General features: G+C 34.6%; 1 non-coding gene across 1 annotated transcript; it reads left to right on the top strand.

The window, feature by feature from the left end:
* The first annotated feature begins 1,611 nt into the window (after positions 1-1,611).
* LOC124077980 (U6 spliceosomal RNA) lies at positions 1,612-1,718 on the top strand. The gene has a single exon (XR_006846777.1). It is a non-coding gene; the product is annotated as a U6 spliceosomal RNA (small nuclear RNA).
* The last annotated feature ends 5,810 nt before the right edge of the window (positions 1,719-7,528 follow it).

Here is a 7,528-nt window from a genome sequence, read left to right as displayed (position 1 = left end):
AAATGTTTGCTATTTGTTGTTTACTGTCTATTTATTGACACTGGATGATGCAGAGTACATCTTGTTTTTTCTCAAAATATCTATGAGGGTTCTCTTTGTTTTAGTCTTTTCTTTGTTTTTACATGTTCCCATTATGTAAACTCAAATTGATAGCTTAGTATCTCCCATATTTTAATATTTTTATATTATATATAAGAGAAGTGGTACATTAAATTAATTAATAAATGATCAGTAATCATGTATAAATGTTGATTTTATTTATATTTTATATATTTTTATTTTTCTATTATATTTTAATATTTTTAATTATTTTAATATTTTTCTATTGAATATAAGAGAAGTGGCACATTAAATTAATTAATAAATGATCAGTACTCATGTATAAATGTTGATTTTAATCAAATGTTTACTGGAACATTTAGGTATTGAGCAACAGATGAATAACTAACCATGATTAGTAAAGTATCATAATTTTTTTGCATTAACTACTCAGTTTCTAACTACATTATTTATCAATGTATGGTAGTATCATAATAAGAGACAATGGAGCATAAAAGTAGCCATTATCAAACAAAAATATCTTGGAAAAATTAAAAAAAAATTAGCTGTAGCTAATACTTTCAGCTCAAGTTGATGACATAGGAAAAGTGTAATTTTCCAGGCCCAGTGGAGCACAGCTGTGATCCTAGCAACTCATGAGGCTGAAGCAGGATGGTTGCAAGTTCAAGGCCAGCCTTAACAACTAAGTGAGACTCTCAGCTGCTCTGCAACACCTGTCTCAAAATGAAATATAAAAATAACTGGGGATGTAGTTCAGTGGTAAAATGCTTTGGGGTTCAATTCCCAGTACAAAAAAAAAAAAGTAGAAGAGGTGGGCAAGATGGTAGATCAAAGTGAGGCAGCATTTCTCCTACCTCAGCTACCCAGGATGCAAGTAATATGAATACTGGTTCTTCCTGATGCTAAGAGCAGAAATTCCAGAGACTAGAAGTCTACTTTATCTGAACCATTAAACATGTTTGACTCATTAAAGAGGTCTAAAAAAATGTTGCTCTGAATTTATCAATACAGGGCAATCAGGAGCCAGAACCCAACCAGGAGCCATCTTGGGACTACAGTGCAAATGGTTCCAACAGGAACTTGAAACCCAGATCCCTGAGTTTGTGGTTAGGTCTGTGTGAACCTATCTGAGCCTAGCAATGATTTAATGGATCCTAAAAACCTCAGGGAACATCAGAAACTGAGAGCATTTTGCTTGCAGAAACACACGCCCTTCCTTCCTCATTCTGTTTCCTGGCTGAAATGAGCTAAACATATTTGTCTACCACACTCTTCTGCCATAATTTTCTGCCTGACCTCAGGCCCAGAGCAATACAACTGGCTGCCCACAGACTGAATCTTCTGAAACCATGAGCCAAAATGAATATTTCCTCCTCTAAGTTGTTTATGTCAGGTACTTTGGTCACTGCAACTTAAAGCTGATTAACAAAGTGCAACAGAAAGGGTTGCACAATCAAAGTATGTTATATGCACATATGAAAATATCACAGATAAATCCATTGTTATATACAATTAATAACTACTAATAATTATAACTTAAAACTTAATGTGGTGCTCACTTCAGCAGCACATGTACTAAAATTGGAACAATACAGAGAAGATTATCATGGCCCTTGCATGAGGATGACATGCAAATTAGTGAAGTGTTCCATATATATATATATATATTTTTTTTTTTTTTTTTAAGAGTGGACAGCAGTTTGTCTGGAAGAACTGAAGTAAAAGTGCCAACAGGACTACTTTCCACCTGTAAGCCTAGAAGCAAATTATTCGTGTTCCTACACTGTGGCTTTCTGTTCTATAAATGACAATCAACACTTGGGCCACAGATTTACAAAGATATTTAACCAGGAGAGGAAACTAATCCTTCAGTAACGTCATTTATTATTATGTTCATTCTAGACAGCACCATGCTTTGAGGAAGTATTTTTGTATTGAGTTAGCATATTTGAATTTTAGTATCTATAACAGTATCTTTCTAGGATTTTGTGTTTGGACAAGTCAGTGATTCCTAACCAAATTTTTCATATTTTCTATATAAGTTCTTTTGTATTTACTTTTTTACCATTTAAGATTTAAACATTTTGTTGTGTATAAATATTGCCTTAAAATATTAAACTCTAGTTGTTAATATGTATACTTAAGTATTGAACATATGAAGATAACTCACCAAGCCATTATTGAATTCAGTGTTATATAAGTAGTCCACTTGTTAATGATTGATATAAAATGCCGAATGCTACTTTGAATATTCACAGCAAAATTACACCAACTCCTAAAAGAACCAAGCAAGAATATCTACTAATCCTGTACTTAATTTATAAATTTTCTTCTCACGGCTACTTTATTATATGTATTTTAAAGAAAAAATAATTGAATGTAGGAAGCTTAAGTTCTGGAAAATAAATCCACTCTTAACCCCCAAACAACAAAGAAAAAAAACCTGATCTAATGGCCAGCAAAAAAAAAAAAAAATCAGGTTCAAAGTGGGGATTTTTTTAATATAATTTTGTTCATTCACTATAAAAACTTAAAAGACTGACATAAGTGATTGCTCAAAACTCCTTTGAATAAGCTTACATGAGAACACTCACTTCATGTTTCATCATCATTGCCACCATCAATTATAGCTCATTACACTGACTCTAAAGAGTAAGAGCCTAGCTTAAAATGCCAACACAGCTGGGAAATATTGTGAAGATTTGGCATGCAGAACACAGATTTAATTTTTGCTACTTTCTATTTGAAGATATTTTATAGCAAAAAGTAATGTACTAGATGTACTTAACACAGTCATAAAGGAGGCTTAAATTTGAGTTTGCTTATCTTTTGGAATAAAGCCTTGTGGGAAATAACTAAGTACTTTTTTATAATATGCCTTTTAGAAATTCTTAAGAATAAATAGCTTTTATTAGCAAATTAAATGTGTTGGATATAAAGTTTATTGTCTTCTAACACAGGAAAAGCTGCTTGGGCACATCTTTTAAAATATTACTTTGGAGGAAATTTGATTTCCCTATATTTGAACAAACTATTTCAAAATGCTGACATTTTGAATTTTACTACAATTTTATCTTTGTGTGTGTGTGTGTGCTGAAAAACTAAAGCACCACCCCTTCAGTCTTGTTCTCTAAACTAAGCTGCACTAATTCATTTGAACTGCTCAGATAAAATAGAACAATAAATTTACATACAAACATATTCACATAGAAAATACACATAAATAAATGATATTTTGTAAGTATTTTTGCTTAATCTGAAGATTGCCCTCTTAAAAGATCCTTCCCCAAGATACTTTCTGTAAAAGCTAAGAGAAATTGTTATTATAAAGAATACCACGAAAGCACTTTTCCAATGCTAAATGATTCTCCATGTAACCATGATAAAGAAATGAAGCAATACAAAACTTTATATATGTTTTAATATGTGCACATTAACTACCAAGTTCCTTTAGAAATCTAAACCAGAGGTGATATTTTTTTTTTGCCTCCATTCAACAACTGGCAATTATCTAGAGACATATTTGGTTGCTATGACTAAGGGAAGAGGAATAAAAATCATATTCCAAAACTTATTTATTCCAATAGAAAAATAAAACAATTGATGGAGGTGATAATACTAAATAACCTACACATTAAAAGTGAATTTGGAGGTTGCAAAAAGCTGGGGACATTATTCCCCAGCTTCTCTTCAATTTGTAGACATCCCAGGCTGACACAACAAGGAGTCAAGTCATGTTGTATAGAGAAAATGTTAGTACACTTCCTAGTGAGGATGACATACAGCTTATGAAATCCAAAGGTCATAATAAGAAGAATAAACAAGTACTAATGCTCAATGCCCACATTAAGAATTAACTTTTCTCACCAAAGAAGAGAGAAATAGGGCTATTCCATAGAACTTGCCAGAGTTTGGGCACAAATGTACTTGACTGAGGGGCTAGGAGAGAATAAACCCAGTTCATTTTCCACTTGATTCCACTTATAAAGCTGTATGCAGACAGAGCAAAGGTCACCTAGGGGTTGTGTCTATCCAGACAGGAAGCCTTTTTGAGCTCATCTGTGTTTCTATAGGCTACCAGTTATTAGGCAGTTCCCAAAATAAAAAATAAAAGACTTTCCCTATGTTCATCACCTTCTCTGAATTAAGTAAGGAGATGAAGAGATGGAGGAAAGGGAGCCAGTCAAAATTCCATTCCTTGGCTTACACCCAAAGGACTTAAAATCAGCATACTATAGTGACACAGCCACACCAATATTTATAGCAGCTCAACTCACAATAGCTAAACTATAGAACCAACCTAGATGCCCTTGAACAGATGAATGAATAAAGAAAATATGGTATATATGCACAACAGAATACCACTCAGCCTTAAAGAAGAATGAAACTATGGCATTTTCCAATAAATGGATGAAACTGGAGAATATCATGCTCGTCAAAATAAGCCAACATCCCTCTCCAAAAAAAAAAAAAAAAGGCCAAATAATTTATCTGATAAGTGCATGCTGATCCATAATGGAGGGTGGGGTACGGAAGAATGAAGTAAATTTGGATTGTGTAGAGGGGAGTAAGGGGAGGGGAGGGGCTGCAGGGAGAGGAAAGATAGTGGAATGAGATGGACCTTATTACTCTATATACATGTATGATTGTACTACCAGTGTGACTCTGTACCATGTACAGCCAGAGGAAGGAAAAGTTGTGCTCCATTTGTATACAATGTCAAAATGCATTCCACTGTCATGTATAACTAATTAGAACAAATTTAAAAATAAAAAATAAAGAATTTTTTTTAAATGGTGTTAAAAGGGTCTTGCTATATTCAGTCAAGGGTTTTGTTATGAAGCCTGGGGAAATTCCTATTATCTTTTACCTTAGATTTAAAAAAAGCTAAACTTGGCATACCCAATGCAAACAAGTGGAAAATGAGAAGACTCAAACAATAAGCAGAGCAAACATAATTAAGAGCCATGGGTGAGATGAGGATTAGAGAGTAATGGAAAAAGAGGTGTGACATGGAAAGTGGGAAGAGAGGTCCCTGAAACAAATTTAAAATAGCATTAATGATATTTTACGTGGTTCTACAGCCACATAAGTAAAAATTTCTTGAGGAATTTAAGAGAGAGAATAGACTGAACAGCAAATAAACAAATAGGGCAGATACCCAGAATTCTTCCATAGCATACTAAGTAAAAAAGATTTCATAAGAATCACTAAAGAATTTGCTTAATGAAATCATTGGGCTTGTACATACGTAGGAACTTTGAACAAAGGTCCTAAACAATGTCAAGAGGATTCCTGTGATTTATAGGGGATAAAAAGAGGAATTCAATTTGGACTAGAAAAAAAAGATGATGTCCTGTACACATTACCTAAAGTTTTTAACCACATTCTAATTAAAAATGATTTGAGGAAAGTGAAAACCCCCATTGTAATAGTAGTCATTGGTAAGGAAGCTCAGTCTATACACACAGCAGTGTAAGAAATTTTTCGACACCTTAAATAAAAGTAATTTAATTACAACTCTGGACCCCCTTTGATCATGCTGATAGTAAATTCAACCAATCACTTTGGGGCTCCTTCCCCCTCTGGGAGGCCACACAGCTAAGCCCTCAGTTACTGGCAATCTGCAATCACAATCATTTCAGTTTACCTGTTCTTCTGTCCTCTGCTGATGCTGCACCTAGGACACAGGAACCTTTAGGAAGAATAGGAATCCCAATTTAAAGGGACTAGTGACTCTCTGGAATACCAAAAAGAAAAATATATATATATGAATCATTCCCAGAATCTATAGACAACTGCCCTCTTTACAAACTTCCTTTTGGGGAAGTTTTCCTATCTCACTGTGGTCAACATCCTTCACCCTCTAAGATTTCCTCTATAAAAGGTTTAAGAAAAAAAATACAGCTTTGGGGTTCAGTCTCTTCTGCCTTCCTCCTTTCCCAGTTCTTCAGGCAAGATATCACTATGCCCAGTAACTTACTTAGTCTGGGAACCAAGAAAACTAGGGAGAATACACATGCAATAATTTCATAGGTTATCCTTTTATGCATCATTCATTTATAAACATACTGAACTATGTGTTTATTGCTTAAGCTGTAACTTTAGTATGTGAGTTCCACCAGGTGGTAAATGCAGATACAGTAACATTAATATTCAAATCTCAGTGCTCCAGTCACCCAATTGTCAGGCTATGGGAATTGCTGCCTTGTTACAGATCCTCAAGTTACGAGTGGACCTTCATTAAAACAGTATTTATTTCACTGTCTGATATAGTGACAATTGAGCTCCAAAGGGCTAGTCCAATTCTGCAATTTCACTGTCAACCCTCATCTTTGCTGCAACACTAGAGGATCTGATTTCAAGTGAAGCCTTGAAAATTCACATCATCAAATTGCATGGAAATGGAAGGAGACCCTCAGGGTTATACAGTGGAGGTGGTAGAGAGAGAGGAGGGGAGGGGAGGGGAGAGGTGGGGAGGGGGGAGGGGGGAGGATGGGAAAGGCAGCGGAGCACAACAGACACTAGTATGGCAATATGTAAATCAATGGATGTGTAACTGATGTGATTCTGCAATCTGTGTATGGGGTGAAGGTGGGAGTTTATAACCCACTTGTATCAAAGTGTGGAATATGATATGTCAAGAAATTTGTAATGTTTTGAACAACCAACAATAAAAAATTAAAAAAAAATAAATAAAATAAATAAATACAAAAAGAAAAAAGAAAATTCACATCATCGAAGTTGACAAAAGTAATGTTACCTTTCAGATCACAAAGAGGTAGTTAATAAATATAAAATCTACGTTATTTCTTTTGAAAAGATAATGAGTCTTCTGATACATCTGACATAAACAGGAAAGGGACTATGTTGCTTGAAATGTAAAATATTCTAGTGATTAGTGATAACGGCCCTTTGATTTGTCACCCCGAATAAACCAAGGTGGTTTTTCAGAAGTAAGTTTCAGACAATTTATAGAGAGGCACTCCTGCTCCTGAAAGGGAAACTACTTTCTCTGGTTCCAATATCATCACCAACAACACAACACTGTTCCAGGAAAATTTCCCAAGTAATGAGGTGACAAGTAGTAAAATTGTTCAGAATCATCCAAATTGTTGTAACCTATTCATCCCTGCTAATTCAAGCTTTATTGCCAAGTTGACAGATTGTTTTCTCCCTTATCTTCACAAACTGTCATTTTACTAGAGCAGTTCTTTAACCATTAAATTGTCTGAATCCAATTGCTGCGTGAAGGTCAAAGAATTTCTTTTCCTGGGCTTCATGACTTCCATGTACATTAAGATATGCAAATGTATATTTGACATTGGGGCACCCACAAGCCCACTTACTAGAAGCATCTTGTCCCCACTATAAATCTGCAGACAAGAAGCTGCTGAACTACAGCACATTCTGATTCAATGTGCCCCTTCAAGTATTGTTAAATGGGGATGCCTTACAATTAAGACTG

Source organism: Marmota monax, unplaced genomic scaffold (genome assembly GCF_021218885.2).
Source record: "Marmota monax isolate L192 unplaced genomic scaffold, Marmota_monax_Labrador192_F-V1.1 WCK01_AAM20220418_F8-fsc00027, whole genome shotgun sequence".
Taxonomy (NCBI): Eukaryota; Metazoa; Chordata; class Mammalia; order Rodentia; family Sciuridae; genus Marmota; species Marmota monax.
Note: the sequence above shows the minus strand (reverse complement) of the source record. Positions and strands in the feature narration are given on the sequence as shown.